Here is an 18959-nt window from a genome sequence, read left to right as displayed (position 1 = left end):
AAGGTCTAAATGTGAGTAGGCCTTGTGCATGTGGGAGAAGGAGGAGATTTTCTTCATGAAGTTGAACTTTCATGGGTCTACTCCCTTCCATTTCCTCCATAAAGGTGTTTAGCACTTGAGCCATTCCTGTTACCCTGGGGTAGGATCTGCTCATTTTAATTGCACACAATTAAAGCCACCCCCCATGCTGAGTCGGTGAGTGTCTAGGTCAGGGATTTCTGTGTCATCCCAGTTCGGGAGGTATCTATTTACCAGTACTACGGGGTCCCTTCCAGGGTCCCGCTGACCATGATGAATCGGCCCCCTAGGTCCGTCACTGTATTTGTCGCTGTGAACACTACTATCCTGCTAACTAGTATGACCACCGCCCCTTACCGGAGTGTTGAAACGTGTGAAACGTTTGTCCCACACAGGCCTTCTTTACATGTAGTCAGTCCCTCTCTCTTAGATGTGTCCCCTGTAGGAAGGCTTCCTTCACCCTCAGTCTTTTGAGATGGGCGAGGACTCTGGATCTTTTTACTAGATCATTGAGGCCCCTCACATTCCATGTAGCTATTCTGATGGGGGGGGGGGGCTCTGCCACCCTGCTCCTGTGGGATCAGCCATACTCACCCTGTGGGCCTGGCCCTGTAAGCTGAAGCCGGCCCTCACTCTCGGGTCATTCAAGATGGCCGCTGTCTGCTTCCTCTTTTTCATCGACACCATATGCGACCTGTTGTAGCCAGCCATTTACCCTTCTCCCCCACCTGCCCCCTGTCTTCCCCCTTTCCAACCCCCCCTCAGCCTCACTACCCGTGTGATTCCTCCACCCTGTCCCCCTCTCCAGTCCTGGCTTTACCCTGCTCTCCACCTCCCACAGACTCCCCCCATTTATTAAAAGTATTATTGATAAATATGGTTTGTGTTCATTTCAGGGCTAATAGGGTAAAGTTTCGCTACTTAAAAATAACAATTACATTAATTAAAATGATGGAGTTAAATCTATCCTGGTCCACCCACGTCGACACTACCATCAAGACTTTACTTCCTCAGGAAACTAAGGAAATTCAGCATGTCCACATTTAATTCTTACCAACTTTTACAGATGCACCTCAGAAAGCATCCTATCTGGCTGCATCACAGCCTGGTATGGCAACTGCTCGGCCCAAGACCGCAAGAAACTTCAGAGAGTCGTGAACACAGCCCAGTCCATCACACAAACCTGCCTCCCATCCATTGACTCCATCTACACCTCCCGTTACCGGGGAAAGAGGGCAGCATAATCAAAGACCCCTCCCACCCGACTTACTCACTCTTCCAACTTCTTCCATTGGGCAGGAGATACAAAAGTCTGAGAACACGCACGAACAGACTCAAAAACAGCTTCTTCTCCGCTCCGTTTAGGAGTTACCAGACTCCTAAACGACCCTCTTGTGGACTGACCTCATTAGCGCTCCAGCCCTGTATGCTTCACCCGATGCTGGTGTTATCTAGTTACAATGTGCACCTTATGTTGCCCTATTATGTATTTTCTTTTATATCCTTTTCTTTTCATGTACTTAATGATCTGTTGAGCTGCTCGCAGAAAAATACTTTTCACTGTACCTCGGTACACGTGACAATAAACAAAATCCAAATCCAAAAATCCAAAAAAACAAATGAGCCTATTCCTAATATTTAAAACGTGTCAATAGCAGATGATGGAATATGAAATCAATCAATAAAAAACTGGAATGAAAGTCTAATGTTGACCATGAAACCATTGCTAATTGTCATTAAAAAAACATTTAGTTCACTAATGTCTTTAGACAAGGAAATTTGCTCACCTTGCCTGGTCTGGCCTACATGTGACTCCAGATCCACAGCAATGTGGTTGAGTCTTAAATGCCCCCTGAAATAGCCGAGCAAGCCACTCAGTTGTATGGACCACCTGGCATCAACCTAGGCACTGGAAATGACAGCGGCAGAATTAGGCCTGTCAACCCTGCAAATTCCTCCTTACTAACATCTGGGGCCAAAATTGGGAGAGTTGTCTCACACACTAGTCAAGCAACAGCCTGACATAGTCACACTCATCATGGGCTGGATTCTCCGCTGCCCACCTCCGGCAGCGAGAATCGTGATCCGGTAGAAAATACCGGGTGAAGCAAATATTGGAATTTGTGCCCTGTGCCAATTCGGATGCAATGCTCTGGTCCCCCACTGGCAACATTAGTGAGGTTCATGTCCCGCGCTGGCGGGGCCCATGCAAATCCGTCATAACTGGGTTGAACACTTCATGCTCCATTCCTCCGCAATGCTCCACCCCTCTCAGGCAGGAGTCACACGGGCATGAATTGGTGCAAGTATTTGCAAGCAGGGCCTGGGTGCCATTGCTGTTGACGGGGAGCAAGAAGGTAAGAAAATTCTCTAAACTTGTTGGGCTTGCTGGGGTTGGCTGCCTGGGCCACAGGGAGTAACAAGTAAAAACTTGGTGCCAGGTCGTGCATACGGGTGTCCCCCTTGGCTTTGGGGTGTCCTGGCTCAGACTGCCATTGCTGCAGTATGTTATTTAAACCCACCCCATTGGTGCTACTTACAGGCCTCTGGCTGTTCACACTGCTGACTGCTCACTATGTCCTGTGAATGCTCATAGTGCCTCTGGTCATGTGGAACTCACTGAGTCTGCCCCTCTGGAAGCCCTGACCCCAGCAGAATAATCAATGGGATGGGCATGGCCAAGCTCAATCACCAGCCCACCAGGTGCTGCCACTCCTCAGTGCACTCGTCAGAAGCACTGTAGGGGAAGCAGGAGGATAGCAGAGCTCATCCCAAACAAAGGGCACATGCCATGGCCTTTGGCACCCTCCCTGGCACACAGCACCCCTCCGACTAGAAGCCTCATCAGTGACACTTTCAGCTAGTCCACCCATCAGGATCACAAGATGTCTCCAAGCGCTGAATGTCCACTTCGCCCCTGTTCCCATCCATTTCACCACTGGCCAGGAAATATGACCAGTTCCCTGTCACAACCTGTATGTTACACCCAAACTCCAAATAACATTGCAGCAAAGGTCCCAGCAACCGCACATGTCCCTCGCTCATCCCCATTGTAGGAGCTGCCCTCACACCAAGCTCTTAGCATGGAAGCAACTGGCCGCCTCCACCACACAACCAGTTGCCACCCTGCTGGTGAGATAACACACGGCCCAGCCAGTGAGGAGACCCACAGTAGACCCCACTGGGGGAAACAGTGGCTGAAATCATTTGCGACAGTCACTGGTACCCCTGTTGACAGGGACAGGTGGTGAGGATAGAGGCTCCCCACATCACAGGTCAGGTGACACTCACTGTGGACAACATCATATCAAAGGGGTCTGGTGAGCTGTGGGGGGGACATGTGGAGGGTAGCACTGCAGTACAATTCAGGATGATCATGTGACCCGATGGCTTTGGATGGTCAAGGGAATCCTCAACTTGCTGACATTCTCTGTCTCTTCCACGAACCCCCCGCTCTCCACCCCACCCCCGTCTCCCTACCCCAGAAGAGACCATGAATTTTGGATTACAGCCAGCTATGCTGGCACCATGGCCAGCCGGTGAGGCTCAAGTGCCGGCTGCCCAACAGGCTGAGGAGGAGGTGTGAAGGAGGCACCGCATTAGGCCATGTGTATACCATCGGTACCTGTCCTTTGAGGAGCTACCGGATCATGTGTGCCAATGCTGTCTTGGGCTCACCGGGGAGACAGCTGGTACTGCAGGGGTATGGATGAGGACACCCACTCCCAGTGGCCATCAAAGTGACGGTAGCCCTGAACATTTGTGCCTCAGCCTCATTCCAGGGCTCGAGCAGGGACCAGTGTGGGAATTCGCAAATGCGCACAGGTGCATTAGCACCTTCACAGATGCCATATGCAGCTGGATATCTGACCACATCACCTTGAACTTGAACCAGCCCACCAGGATGCCCGTGCAGCAGGAATTTCCATCATCGCTGGCATGTCCTAGGTCAGGGGGTGATCGTTGGCAAAACATGTGCCCCTCTGAGCACCTTTTCGACAGGGGGTGCCCTTCATTAATCGTAAGGGATTCCACTCCCTGAATGTGCAGTTGATGTGCAACCACCAGCTGTACATCATGCACGTCTGCGCCTGATATCCAGGCAGCATGCACAATGCTTACATCCTGGCTCAATCTGAGGTTCCCGTCACCTTTGAGACGCTTCCTCAAGTAAGGGGTTGGCAATTGGGTGACTGGGGTTTCCCGCTGAGGTTCTGGCTAATGATGCCTGGGCGGAAGCCTCAGACAGGTGGAGAACTGTTATATTGATGCCCATGTAACAACAAAGAGCATCATCGAGTGGTACATTTGCTTTGCTCAAGATGCGCTTCCGATGCATGGAGCGCTCCAATAGAGCCTGGAGAGGATCTCGAGCATCGTGGTAGCCTGCTGCGTCCTGCACAACATCCTGCAGCAGAACGGGTTACATGCTGTAGAAGGAGGAAGAACAAGGAAGATGAGGATGGTAGAAGGGCCCTTCCTGCTGATTCCCTTATTTCCCCTTTTTTTATTTTTTTGCCGTTATCATTTTGATCCACAGATGCGTAATGGACATGTGTCTTTAAATCAAGCAGCAGAGAGAATGAGGAATTCAAAAAGTTGCAACATAGTCTATGGCGCTAGTCTTCGAGCAACATAACTCAAACTTTGTGGCACCTGAGAGATGGGATGGGACTCGGTTCAATTGGCTGGCTGGTGGATAATGAATTGGCTAAAAGGTCGTATTCTGCCCGGTAGCAGGTGGTGATTGGATCCTGCCTGAGTGGAATGATTTTCAGAGACCCAAGGAAAACAGAGGCGGGTCCCTGAACACTGAGGGGAAAGGACCTGCTCTCTCTCGCTCTCGTTTTTTCTCCAGAAAAACTGCTGCATTTCTCTAACAGCAGAGATCTGAATGAATCAGACTGGAAAGCAGAAACCTGAACCTGAACGCCTGGTTTAAAGGAACGTGAGCTTGAAGCAACCATTGGAAACAAAGACTCTTATCATTTACTTTTACTTATTATTTTACCCCTTGCATTGTGTGTGTGTGTGTATAGAAGGTAGGGGTAAGTTAAAGTGGGGGGATTAGGAATTAGATAATAGTTAACTTGTTTGTATTTACTGCATATTTCATTACAGTTCTGGCTATAAATAAAAAGTAATTGTGTTTAAATTTACAAACCTGGTGACTGTAATTATTGGGCAGCCAAGGGCTAAGGATTTCGGGTATTTTTCTCAGAACTATTGGTTAATTCAATTGCGTTGTGACTCTGGGTCAAGTGGGGCTGGAATTGATCGCGCACTAGCACAGGGAGTCATAACAAAGGTGTATAGAGGGGGGATTTGGACCTGGAGCTGGAAATGGCACAGCAGGCCACACAACGAGTGATCTAGAGCCACCACACATGGGACAATCTCATTACCTCCCCATTTACCAACTCGGCCAGGCCCCAGCAGCTGTTTTGCCCTGCCCCAACTCACCCCACTCGACCAACTTCATTTCCCACCCCCACACAGAATTCAACCCCCCCTGGATTCTCTCACCCCTTCCCTATCCCTTTGTTCTTTACCACCTTTACCCTAACCTTCCACTGCTTCCCACTACCACAGCTCCCACTCCTTCCTCCGAAGGTCATACCAGCATCACCACAGGGTGTTGGCCCTGGGTTGTTAGTATCTGGGGTCTTGTCCAAGGGCCAGAGGATGATGACAACTCGCTGTGAGAAGAGCCCTGATGCTCCTCATTGTTTGACAGAGTCTGACGCCAGTCTTTAGGATAATATTCCCGGTGGTCGGCCTGGCGAGGCCGGCAACATAATAAACATTAATTGGTCCATTTAAAGAGGCCCCACAAGCCTCACACTGCAAATGAAGGCTCGCCAGCTGGCTTTACGGGACTGCTCTCACCAGCCCCTCACTAACAAGATCGAGCAGCACTTAAACAGCACTTGCGCAGCCAGCCCCACTCAGCTCACAGCCATGGCCTGGCCCAAGGTTTGGAGACGCGGACCTTGGGAGGCTACTAGATGCGGTCCAGGCCAGGAGGGATGTTCTGTTCCCTCGAGGGTCCCAGTGGGCAGCCAGTGCCACCTGGGACGAAGTGGCAGCGGTCACCAGCTCGGGAAGCCTGACCTGGCCTTCAGTGTTGCAACAAGGTCGACGACCTACACTGGGCAGCACAGGTGAGTTGACCCCCCCCCCGAAGGCCTTCCCGCCCCCACATGAGCATCCCCCTCTAACTTTCCATGTGCCGCCAAACCCACCTTCACCTCCCCCTTTCTTCACACGCCCTCTTCCTTCAACCCCCCCCTCTCAACCCTTCTTTCCCCACCTCCCTTCACCACTGTGAACTGTGTGTGTGGCTAATGAGGCCCTCTCTGTGTCTCCGTAGAAGCTCTCTCATCATCATGGGGAGAGGGCACAGACTGGCGGTGGGGTGCCGGACATAAGAATCCTCATGATCTTTGAGAAATGGGCCCTGGAGGTGACGGGGGTTGGCCAAGGACAAAGCGGTCACCAATGCGGAGGTAGGCACACGCAGAAGAGGTGAGGATCCACCGGGCCCCACCTGGAGGACCTGTCAAACGTGAGTTATTACCTTACTGACTGACCCATGCCTCCCACTGACCACATGTCCATTTTCCTGCAGGTCCTCCAGCCGGCATCACCAGCCCATTTGGGGTGGCCCCCTCCCCTGCCTCCCATGAGACCACCTCGGAGGAGAGCTCTGAGGATGCAGAAGGATTTGGACAGGCTAGAAGAGTGGGCAATGAAGTGGCAGATGAAATACAATGTGGAAAAGTGTGAGGTTATGCACTTTGGAAGGAGGAATGGAGGCATAGACTACTTTCAAGATGGGGAAATGCTGAGGAAATCAGAAGAACAAAGGGACTTTGGAGTCCTTGCTCACGATTCACTTAAGGTTAACGTGCAGGTTCAGTCGGCAGTTAGAAAGGCAAATGAAATGTTAGCATTCATGTCGAGAGGGCTAGTATGTACTAGCAGGTATTAGCAGGTATGTACTCTGAGGCTGTATACGGCTCTGGTCAGACCCCATTTGGAGTATTGTGAGCAGTTTTGAGCCCTGTATCTAAGGAAGGATGTGCTAAGCCTTGGAAAGGGTCCAGAGGAGCTTCACAAGAATGATCCCTGGAATGAACAGATTGTCGTATGAGGAACAGTTGAGGCTCTGGGTCGGTACTCGTTGGAGTTTAGAAGGATGAGGGGGGATCTTATTGAAACTTACAGGATACTGCGAGGCCTGGATAGAGTGGATGTGGAGGGGACACAATCTCAGATTAAAGGAATTGAGGACACAATCTCAGATTAAAGGAACGATCCTTTAAAACAGAGATGAGGAGGCATTTCTTCAGCCAAAGGGTGGTGAATCTGTGAAACTCTTTGCCGCAGAAGGCTGTGGAGGCCAAATCACTAAGTGTCTTTAAGACAGAGACAGATATTCTTGATTAATAATGGGATCAGGGATTATGGGGAAAAGGCAGGCGAATGGGATGAGAAATTATCAGCCATGATTAGATGGCGGGGCTGACTTGATGGGCCGAGTGGCCTAAATCTTCTCCTATGTCTTATGGTCTGCTAATCTAATCCTTAAATTTACCAGTAAGCTACGGACGAATCTTTCTGGCTATTTTATAATAGAATGTATGTTTTGAACATTTTGAATTGTTTCTCGCTGTTTGTTTATGACCATACTTTTAGAATGATAACCTGATCAACCTGAGGGTTATTCCACACAAAATATAACTTGCTTTTTTAAAGTTTACAATTCCTGTTTGGGACTGGAGTAAGTCGCTCTCAAACTTAATATCGGATTCAATTATGATATGATATTTTGTTCCCAAAGGATTTTTTGTAATTTTTTTTTTTTACTTTTATTTTTCTAACAGTGCTGTACCAGAAATAGATTAGATACCAAACTTGGAAAAGGCAGGTAAGTGACTTCTTTCTTCATTGTTAAGGGGCAACCTACCCTGCACATCTTTGGGTTGTGGAGGTGAGACCCACGCAGACAGGGGGAGAATGTCAGGGCCCAGGGCCAGGATCAAACCCCGGTCCTCGGCGGCAGCAGTGCTAACCACTGCACCACCATGTTGCCCTTAGGATCTTTTATAATGAGATTGCTAATTACAACTACCTCATTACACAATACTTGGTCCAAAATAGCATTATCCCTAGTAGGTTCCAAAACATTATGTAGTGGGTGGTATGGCACAGTGTAGATGGTAAAAGTCACCAATGGCTGAAGGCTGCATTTGCATCCCTTCCGACTGACCCATGCTTCTCTCTAGTACTTCACTCCTGGTGCTTAACCTTCCCCTTCATCTTCGCTCTGCTGTATCACTCCCAAAAGCGTTGGCCTTGCAAGTGATGCCAACAACCCACAAAGACATTTTAAAAAGCTGCATCAACTAATCATCTGACAAAGAGTCATCTGGACTCGAAACGTTAGCTCTTTTCTCTCCCTACAGATGCTGCCAGACCTGCAGAGATTTTCCAGCATTTTCTCTTTCTTATCATTTGAACTTTCTGCTCAATTCCTGTATCATCGGTCCCTTGTTTCATTGTCATTCAAGTCATCCTTAACGCCCATCTAATTGTCCCCTCCACTCCAACTTGCTTCATCCAAAAGCAGGCTGCGTGACACTTGAGGCCTCTGCATTCTCAACCAGGTAGCCTACTCACCCATCTACCTCTTTCTTATCCATTTCCCTCAGAGACTTTGTTTGCTCTCAAAACTCAATTGTGTTTTTAAAATAATAAATCAAATTAAAATGAAGAAAGAAACCACCTACCTGCCTGTTCCAAGTTTGGTATCTAATCTATTTCTGGTACAGCACTTTTGGTCACTCCTGTTAGCACTCTGAACATCATTTACTTAGTGGTATACCCAAGCTGCCCAATGTTTCATATGTATAATCTAGGGAATGTCACAATTGGACCACCTTGTGATCTAAATTGGATATTGCATCTTTCACACCTGGTCCCACTAGTGTGTCTCCCATTACCTTTGTATCTTAACATTGGGAGCCACTAGGCAAGGGTGCCCCACACAGGCTTTGACAACGGGGCGAGATTCTCCGACCCCCCGCCGGGTCGGAGAATCGCCGGGGGCTGGCGTGAATCCCGCCCCCACCGGTTGCCGAATTCTCTGGCACTGGATATTCGGCGGGGGCGGGAATCGTGCCGCGCCGGTTGGCGGGCCCCCCTCGGCGATTCTCCGGCCCGGATGGGCCGAAGTCCCGCTGCCAGAAGGCCTGTCCCGCCGGCATGGATTAAACCACCTCTCTTACCGGCGGGACAAGGCGGCGCGGGCGGGCTCTGGGGTCCTGGGGGGGGGAGCAGGGCGATCTGGCCCCGGGGGGGGCCCCCAAGGTGGCCTGGCCCACAATCGGGGCCCACCGATCCGCGGGCAGGCCTGTGCCGTGGGGGCACTCTTTTCCTTCCGCCTTCGCCATGGTCTCCACCATGGCGGATGCAGAAGAGACCCCCTCCACTGCGCATGCGCGGGGATGCCGTGAGCGCCCACTGACGCCCGGAAAAGTCATTTCCGCGCCAGTTGGCGGGGCACCAAAGGCCTTTCCCACCAGCTGGCGGGGCGGAAATCAGTCCGGCGCGGGCCTAGCCCCTCAAGGTTAGGGCTCGGCCGCTCAAGATGCGGAGGATTCCGCACCTTTGGGGCGGTGCGATGCCGGACTGATTCTCTCCGTTTTTGGCGCCGGTCGGCGGACATCGCGCCAATTGCGGAGAATTTCGCCCTGGTCCTGATGAGGTCAGTATAGCCTAATCTGCACTTTTAAACAAGGACCTTGCTACCTCCTGCTCAGGTTAAAACTGCAATCCACAGAAGGCAGTGGGCTCGGATGAGGTGGAGGGGAGAGGCTATTACAGCCATTTTAGTGCCCTACCAACTAGTTTCTGATTGGTGATCAGGGTTAAAATTGACCCTGGCATATTCCTAGTCCATGTTGCTCAGTACCAAATACTCACACTTTAGTAAAAATTCATTTAAAGGAAACAAAATTCTTTTTTTTTTTAAATGAATGTCGTGATATTTACCAAAATTAGGTTATCATAATATACACTAACATTAATATGAAATTATTTTCCAGCTGTACAGGAATCAGTGGTAAAAGAATTATATAATCCCAGGCAAATTCTTTATTTTCAGATTTTTTATATCCCATTTTTTGAATGGGGTGTGGCTCTTGCTTCTCAAGGCCAGCATTTGTTGTCCATCCCTAATTTCCCATGAACTGAGTAGCTTGCGAGGTTGTTTCAAATGGTGATTAAGAATCTGGAGTCATGTGTAGGTTAGGCCAGGTACAGATGGCTGATTTCCTCCTATAAACGGAGAATAGTTTCATGGTCAACATTACTGAGAATACTTTCAATTCCAGATTTGTATTAATTGAATTTAAATCCCATCAGCTAGTTCGGTGGGATTTGAACCCGTGTACCCAGAGCACGAACCTGGATCTCAGGGTTACTAGACATTACCACGATGCCACCATCTCCCCTTTCATTTAATTTTGACATAAGAAGTACTGATTAACTCTGATCAATCTATCAATGGCAGATCTCTTGATTTTGTTACCTTCACAAGAGGACCGTATGTTTATTTTGGGTCAGTTGTAAAGTACTCAAGGAGAATATATTTACTGTGTGACTGAACAATGTTACAGGATGTGAAAAGTCCCGACACAGAGTCACATGTTCTCCCCACAGGGCTTGGCAACTGCTGTTTGAGCCACGTCTTTGCACCCTCCATCTATTCTATTCTATTTATGGAGTTCAGAGTTTTATGCTGTGCCACTGGAAGACTTCCAAACCTCAGTTGGGATGATTAGAATAGCAATGAATTGCTCTTTGATTCAAAATGCATTAAAAGCTGAAATCTATCCTGTATCATTCAAATGGGCTTTTAGATCAGGAATGCTGTACAAGTGTTAGGGCTGGAAGTTGGATGTTGTCCAATAAGTTAATAAATCTGTGCTCCTGGTTCAGATCTTATGAGGGGGGAGGGGTGTATCAAGAATTTAGGTGTCTATTCCTATTAGGTTTTTAAAAATTCAAAATCAACAGAGAATCCATGGGGAGCACAGCCTGTACTCATGATATGTATTCCCAGTGAAAAAAGTCAATGTCTAGAAAAGATCATGGGGCTGGATTCTGAGACTAAGTGTTGACGCTGGCGCAGGATTCGTGGAGTTCCACGACAGCAAAACTGGCGCCAAACCTGGACTGATTCAGTGACTATTGAGGGGCTAGCACCGGAGCCACGTGGAACACAATCGATTCCAATGAGAAACTGTGCAGGATTCACCGGTTTCACGATTGACACAAAGGAGGCTGACAAGCTGCAGCCGCATATACACACTGCACTCCCCAGACACACCATCCCAGCCAACAAGATGGCAGCGAGGAGAGCGGAACCCCTTTTCACAGACGCTGGGCTGGATACTCTCCTGTTTGCGGTGGAAGAGAGGTGTGCCATCCTGTACCTCTGCCCGGGAAGGAGGCTGCCAGCCGCCACTATTTGTCGTGCCTGGATGCAGGTGGCAGAGGCGGTCAACATCATGGGCAACACCGTCCAGATTAACCAGCAGTGCCGGAAGAAACTACACATCCTCGTCAGGGCGAGTAGGCAGCACTGTACCTCTGGCACTAACCCCGTCCCACACATCCGTGTCCCACACCCCCACCCCCACAACCCAGAGGGTGCCCTGGCCACTGAGACCACTAGCTACACACCCCATGGGCTGCATGCGTCAGACTGTCTAACACTGTTGTTTTCCGTTTGCTCCCCCAACTCCAGGAAAAGGATGCTCATAACCGCCGGGAGCAGGAGAAACCTAGAGGCAGACCACTGGACCTGGACGTGGTTGGCGGCAGGAGGAAAGGGAGGTCGCAGCAGTGGAGTTCAGCCGCGGGCGAGGAAGTGAGACCCTGCTGAGTCCCCACCACCGTCACCCCAGGGATTCGATGGGACCGTGTGATGGAATGGCCATCATGCAGGGATCACCCAGATGGATGGTGGAAACTGTTACTGTGGGCAGGTGTCAGATTTTGTCATATGATGCAGAGCACCAGAGCCCATCACAGAGCGGGTTGTCATCATCCTCCATCCCATGGACCTGACCCGGTGTTACTGCCAACACAGAGCCCGCACCCCGTAGTGTGGTATATCACAAAGGGGGTGCAGTCGGGGTTGGAGGGGGGTATGGGATGTGGTATTCGTGCCCCTGGCCAGTGTTGCCCCACTCCCCCCACAGTCGGTGAATCTGGAGGCTATCAGAGCGTCCCTTGCGCGTTGGCCTGGTGCACACGTCATATGGCCTCCCCTGCCTGCCTGGGCCCCATGTCCTGCCCATCCTTCTCCTCCCCCACATCCTCCTCATCGGACAAGGCCGGGAGTTCATCCTCCTCCTCCAGCACGTCGCCCCTCTGCTGTGCGATGTTGTGGAGGATACAGCTACGATGCGGGTGACACTCCCAGTATTATACTGGAGGGCCTCTCCAGACTCTTGAACCGCACCTTCAGGAGACAAGCACCACTCGATCACAATCCTGGTTGCGGCATGGGCATCTTTGTCAAGAGTCCCCACATCTGTCTGTAGCCTCAGGATAGACGTCATCAGCCACGACCGTGGTGGATCACCCCTGTCACCCAGGAGGCAACGTCCCAGCCCAGGGGGGGGGTGCGTCTCGAACATGTCAGGAATTGTCAAGTGTGCCAGGATGAAGGCATCATGCACACTGCCTGGGTATCGGGTGCAGACGTGAATGATGCGCATCTGATGGTCACACATCAGCTGCATGTTCATCGAGTGGAACCCCTTTCAGTTGATGGAGAGCAGCCTGTCATCTGCAGGTGCTCATAGGGGGACATGCATCCCATAGATTATGCCCTGGACCTGGGACATCCCGTCAAACCCTGCTGCCCGGGCATCTTGGTGGGCTCGGTCCACATTGAAATGGATGTATTGAGCCTATTGGGCATATAGGGCCTCTGTGATGGCCCGAGTTCACCTATGCACCAAAGTCTGTGAGATCCTGGACAGATCCCCACTCAGCCCCTGGAAGGACCCCATGGCGTAAAGGTTCAGGGCGACCGACACCTTCATGGCAACCGGGAGCGGGTGTCTTCCCCTATACCCCCTTGGTGCCAGGTGTGTCATGGTTTGGTAGATATGTTGCACTGTCTCCATGCTCAGCCTGTGTCTTTGGCAGCATGCCCGGTCCGGCAGGTCCTCAAATGACACGAGAGGCCTCCTGTGGTGTCTCCTTGGCACCTCCTCCTCTTTGGGATGTTGGACGGTCGGCTCTCCATCGTGGGCGGATGCCTCCTGTTCCTCTGGGGCAGGCTCTGCTGTTGCAGCTTCCTCCTCCTCGAGTGCCAACTCGTACAGCCGCAGGGCATCCCCCAGAGCTGCGGCGAATAGCAGGAAGGCCACTATTGCTGCTTGAATTCCAATATCCATTGTCTATAGGGTGTGAAAGGCCAATATGTTAGTATGGTGTATACCCCCGTGCCCAACCATGTCCAACATGGTGGTCCCGGTTGGTCCTGCGGGCTCAGTCCCCGCATGTCCCGTCCCCTCCCCAATCCAATCTATGCAGCCCTTGCTCTGGTGTCCGTTACCAAGGGGGCCTCTGGCCTTGGCGCCTGTTCCTGACGCAGTCACCCTGTAGGGGCGATAGTGGGCAGCACGGTAGGATAGTGGTTAGCAGTATGGCTTCACAGCGCCAGGGTCCCAGGTTCAGTCACTGTCTGTGCTGAGTCTGCACGTTCCCCCCGTCCCGAAAGATGTGCTATTAGGTAATTTGGACATTCTGAATTCTCCCTCTGTGTACCCGAACAGGCACTGGAATGTGGCGACTAGAGGCTTTTCACAGTAACTTCATTGCAGTGTTAATGTAAGCCTACTTGTGACAATAAAGATTAATTTTTTTAAAGTGGCCGTTGCCCTGGGTGGGTCGCCTGATGCCCCGCTGGCAGGTGGCGGCCGGGTGGGCCGGGGGTATGGTGGAGGGCAGGGTGCGGGCGCAACCATAAGGCTGGTGTCACTCTGCAGAACCAGAGGCCAAGGTGGGTGGTCAGTGAGGAGTGCAGCAAAATGGCTGCCTTGCAGGCCACAACAATGGTGGTCCATGCCTGGCACCGCCCCAGTCCAGTGAGGGGGTCCCCCCTGGCCACTTGGTCTGTTCCCCCCCTGTCCCCTCCCCCAGACCCCACCATATACTTATACTGTATTTAAAATGACCAAAGAAAGTAATTTCACAAGATTTAATTTAGCATTTCCATTTTTAAAAAAAAGATAAAACTTACTCCTCTTAAAGCGATATTTTAGATAGATTACAGTTTTTACATTTGAATATTGACTTTCACATCCTCAGGACATTCAAACGTTTATCACAGTCGATGAATTACTTTTGAAATGCAGTCAGTGTTCCAGGAAAACGCAGCAGCCAATTTTACACACAGCCAAGTCCCACAAACAGCTTTCTTGACATTGTTTTGCATTGGCTTGGGCACCAGGATTACTCTATTTTCTCAACTCTTTCTGCTTTCTATAATATCATAAGTAGGAGCAGATGAAGGCCATTCGGTCCAATGAGTCTTCCTTGTACATTCTCAATAAACAGAATTATACAGAATCTTGGGCGGGATTCTCCGACCCCCCGCCGGGTCGGAGAATCGCCGGGGGCTGGTGTGAATCCCACCCCCGCCGGTTGCCGAATTCTCCGGCACTGGATATTCGGCGGGGGCGGGAATCGCGCCGCGCCGGCGATCCCCCACTGCCGATTCTCCGGCCCGCGATGGGCCGAAGTCCCGCTGCTGGAATGCCAGTCCCGCCGGCGAGAATCAAACCACCTCTCTTACCGGCGGGACCAGGTGGCGTGGGAGGGCTCCAGGGTCCTGGGGGGGGCCCCCCACGGTGGCCTGGCCCGCGATTGGGGCCCACCGATCCGCGTGCGGGCCTATGCCGTGGGGGCACTCTTTTCCCTCCGCCTCAGCCACAACCTTCACCATGGCCGATGCGGAAGAGACCCCCCCCCCTGCGCACGCACGGGGATGACGTCAGCAACCGCTGAAACTCCCGCGCATGCGCGGACTTCCGCCCCTCAAGGTGAGGGCTTGGCCCCTAAAGGTGTGGAGAAATCCGCACCTTTGGGGCGGCCCGACTCCGGAGTGGTTCCCGCCACTCCATCCCGCCGGGACCCCCCCGCCCCGCCGGGTAGGGGAGAATCCCAGCCCTTGTCTTTGTATGTAAATATTGAAGTTAAGCTGGAATGCTCTGCTGCAAAGGGAGAACCTTTTTACCTTTTTACTATGGTATGGTATTATAGGTATTACGGTACCTGACAGGCTAAAGTACCATTGGTGGAAACTGTATGCTTTCTATTGGTAGAATGTATGATAGCTCCGCCCTGATAGGCGGGGTATAAGAACCCGTGCCGCCCCAGCAGCCTTCATTCTGTACCTGAGCTGTTGGGGGTAACATCTAGCTTATTAAAGCCTTCAGTTGGACTACAACCTCGCTTTAGTGGTCATTGATCGTGCATCAAATTAATAAGCTAGTTTTTTTAAGAAGAAAGGATGGAGCTCCGAATCAAGCCGGAGTGTCTGCAACTCAGCCCCCACGCGGTGAGCTCAGCAGCAATCTTTAAGCACTGGCTGGCGTGCTTTAAAGGGTATCTCGAGACGGCCGAAAGCACACCCACGGGAGAGCAGAAACTGCACGTCCTGCACTCAAGGGTGAGCCCGGAGATTTACACCCTTTGAGGAAGCGGAAGACTTTGATGCAGCAATAGAGCTGCTAAAAGGACACTATATTCGCCCGGTAAACCAGGTCTACGCCCAGCAACTGCTTGCAACAAGGCGACAAACCCTTGGGGAAATCGCTGGAGGAATTCTACCGTGTACTCCTGGTGTTGGGCAGAAGTTGCGGCTGCCCGCAAGTTTCGACGAGCGAACACACGGAACTCTTAGTCCGGTGCGCTTTCGTGGCAGGTTTGCTTTCATCACAAATCCGCCAGCGCCTGTTAGAAAAGCTCACCCTGGGTCTCAGGGAGGCACGAGCCCTTGCAGGCTCCCTGGATGTGGCCTCCAGGAACGCCCGCACATAAGTTCTCGACCGCGCAGCAGCCCCCTGGGCAGCGTGGAACCCCTCCACGGCCGACCCGGAGACTTCCCCATTCCCCCACAGTCCTGGCTGCAAGGGGGCCTGGCAACCCCAAGGGGCCCCGCTGCTTTTTTGCGGGCAGGCAAAGCACCCCTGCCAGCGCTGCCCGGCCCACGCATCCACCTGCAAGGGATGCGGCAAAAAGGGCCATTTCGTGGGGGTATGCCAGGCCCGGGCGGTTGCCGCGGTCTCCGGAGGCAAATGCAGACCGCAACCACTAACTTCTCCACGGGCCCCGTGCAGCCAGCGGTCGCCGCCATCTTCATATCCCAGGGCCACGTGCGGACCCCGGGCACCGCCATCTTGTTCCATGGACGCCACGTTGGAGGGATGGGCGCCGCCATTTTGTCCACCCCAAGCCATGTGCGACCAATGGGAGACGCCATCTTGGATGAACCCCAAGGACCCCAGCTCAGCTGACCATGCACTGCCCGAAAAGAACTCTCAACTGCTGCGACTAGCCTCGGTGACTTTGGATCAGTCTCGGCCTCGAACACTCAACTGCTACGACGACCGTATTCATCAACGGGCACGAGACGTCCTGCCTAATCGACTCTGGGAGCATGGAGAGCTTCATACACCCTGACACGGTAAGGCGCTGTTCTCTCCTCATCCACCCTATTAATTAAAAAATCTCTCTGGCTTCCGGTTCACACTCAGTGGAGATAAAGGGGTTTTGTGTAGCAAACCTCACAGTCCAGGGAAGGGAGTTCAAAAAATTCCGTCTCTACGTCCTTCCCCACCTCTGTGCGGTTACACTCCTGGGTTTAGACTTCCAGTGTAACCTTCAAAGTCTGACCTTCCAATTCGGCGGCCCTACACCCCCCTTACTGTCTGCGGCCTCGCGACCCTCAAGGTCGACCTGCCTTCCCTGTTTGCGAACCTCACCCCGGATTGCAAACCCGTCGCCACCAGGAACAGACGCTACAGTGCCCAGGACCGGATCTTTATTAGGTCAAAGGTCCAAAGGCTACTGAGGGAAGGGGTCATTGAAGCCAGTAACAGCCCCTGGAGAGCTCAAGTAGTGGTGGAAAGACTGGGGAGAAGCATAGGATGGTCATCGACTACAGTCAGACCATCAACAGGTTTACGCAGCTGGATGCGTACCCTCTCCCCCGCATATCCGACCTGGTAAACAGGATCGCACATTATAAGGTCTTCTCCACGGTGGACCTCAAGTCCGCCTCCCACCAGCTCCCCATCCTCACTAGTGACCGCAAATACACTGCCTTCGAGGCAGATGGGCGGTTCTATCACTTCTTAAGAGTTCCCTTCGGTGTCACTAACGGGGTCTCGGTCTTCCAGCGCGAGATGGACCGAATGGTTGACCGATACGGTTTACGGGCAACATTCCCGTATCTCGATAATGTCACCATCTGCGGCCATGACCAGCAGGACCACGACACCAACCTCTGAAAATTTCTCCAGACCGCTAAAATCCTTAACCTTACATACAACAAGGATAAATGTGTGTTTAGCACCGACCGCCTAGCCATCCTCGGCTACGTAGTGCGAAATGGTGTTATAGGCCCCGACCCTGAACGCATGCGCCCCCTTTATGGAGTTCCCCCTCCCTCACTGCCCCAAGGCCCTGAAACGTTGCCTAGGGTTTTTTTTAGCTACTACGCCCAGTGGGACCCCAACTACGCGGACAAGGCCCGTCCCCTGATCCAATCCACAGCTTTTCCCATGTCGATAGAGGCCCGCCAGGCCTTCAGCTGCATCAAAGCAGACATTGCAAAGGCCACGATGCACGCCATCGACGAGTCTCTCCCCTTCCAAGTCGAGAGCGATGCGTCCGACGTAGCTCTGGCGGCCACCCTAAACCAAGCGGGCAGACCCGTGGCCTTCTTCTCTCGTACCCTCCATGCTTCCGAAATCTGCCACTACTCAGTCGAAAAGGAGACCCAGGCCATAGTAGAAGCTGTGCGACATTGGAGGCATTACCTGGCCGGCAGGAGATTCACTCTCCTCACTGACCAATGGTCGGTTGCTTTCATGTTTGATAATGCACAGCGGGGACTTCCGGGTGCGGCTATGCAGAACTAGGTCGCATATTCGGTAACTCCTGCTTGGAACGGACTTTTGGGCTCTTTTACAAGGCCCCCACGGTATTTGTTTGACATTTCCCGGTGTGGCAGGAAGACTGCAACATTCCCCTGACAGTGTCGCCCAGGGATTTTATGTCTTTTGGCTACCAAACCCGGCAGAAACAGTAAAAGATTTGGCTGTAACTGCAAGATTAACAGAGCCTCTTCCAGCATGCAGGCGGGGGAAGGGCAAGCTTAAAGCTGCAAGCTGACCTGAGGGCCTGTATCAAAGGTGAATTCTAACAGCAGAGGGAACAACTGTGAAAAGATCTCACCAAGGCCACTGAAGAAGCGGGGACGAGGCTTCCGGTGGCGGCCATGGAGGAGTAGGTCGCGCATTCGGCAGCTCCCGTCTGGAATGGACACTTAGACCTTTTTCAGGAGTTTCCACAGACATTTTGGGGTAGATTGGTGAAGCGAATACTGCCAAAAGGATTCCCTCTCGAGACTTCCGGTTGCGGCTATGCGGAGCTAAGTCGCACATTCGGCGGCTCCCGCAAAAATTGACTTTTGGGCTCTTTTCTGGCCCCCCAAGGACACTTTTTTGACGTTTCCCGGTGTGGGAAGGAGTTAATAACAGCTCCCCGTCAGTATATGGCTTTAACTAGGAGCGGGGTGACAAAAAAGGTGGTGGTGGACCAGAAGAAGGGAGGGAAGAAGG

At 51.9% G+C, this 18959-nt stretch overlaps 1 protein-coding gene across 2 annotated transcripts in view; it reads right to left on the bottom strand.

Moving 5' to 3' along the window:
* The window catches only part of LOC140409105 (uncharacterized), a 132028-nt gene that overhangs the window by 14819 nt on the left and 98250 nt on the right, over window positions 1-18959 (bottom strand). The gene's annotated exons all lie outside the window — the stretch shown is intronic.

This window comes from Scyliorhinus torazame, chromosome 3 (assembly GCF_047496885.1).
Source record: "Scyliorhinus torazame isolate Kashiwa2021f chromosome 3, sScyTor2.1, whole genome shotgun sequence".
NCBI lineage: Eukaryota > Metazoa > Chordata > Chondrichthyes > Carcharhiniformes > Scyliorhinidae > Scyliorhinus > Scyliorhinus torazame.
Note: the sequence above shows the minus strand (reverse complement) of the source record. Positions and strands in the feature narration are given on the sequence as shown.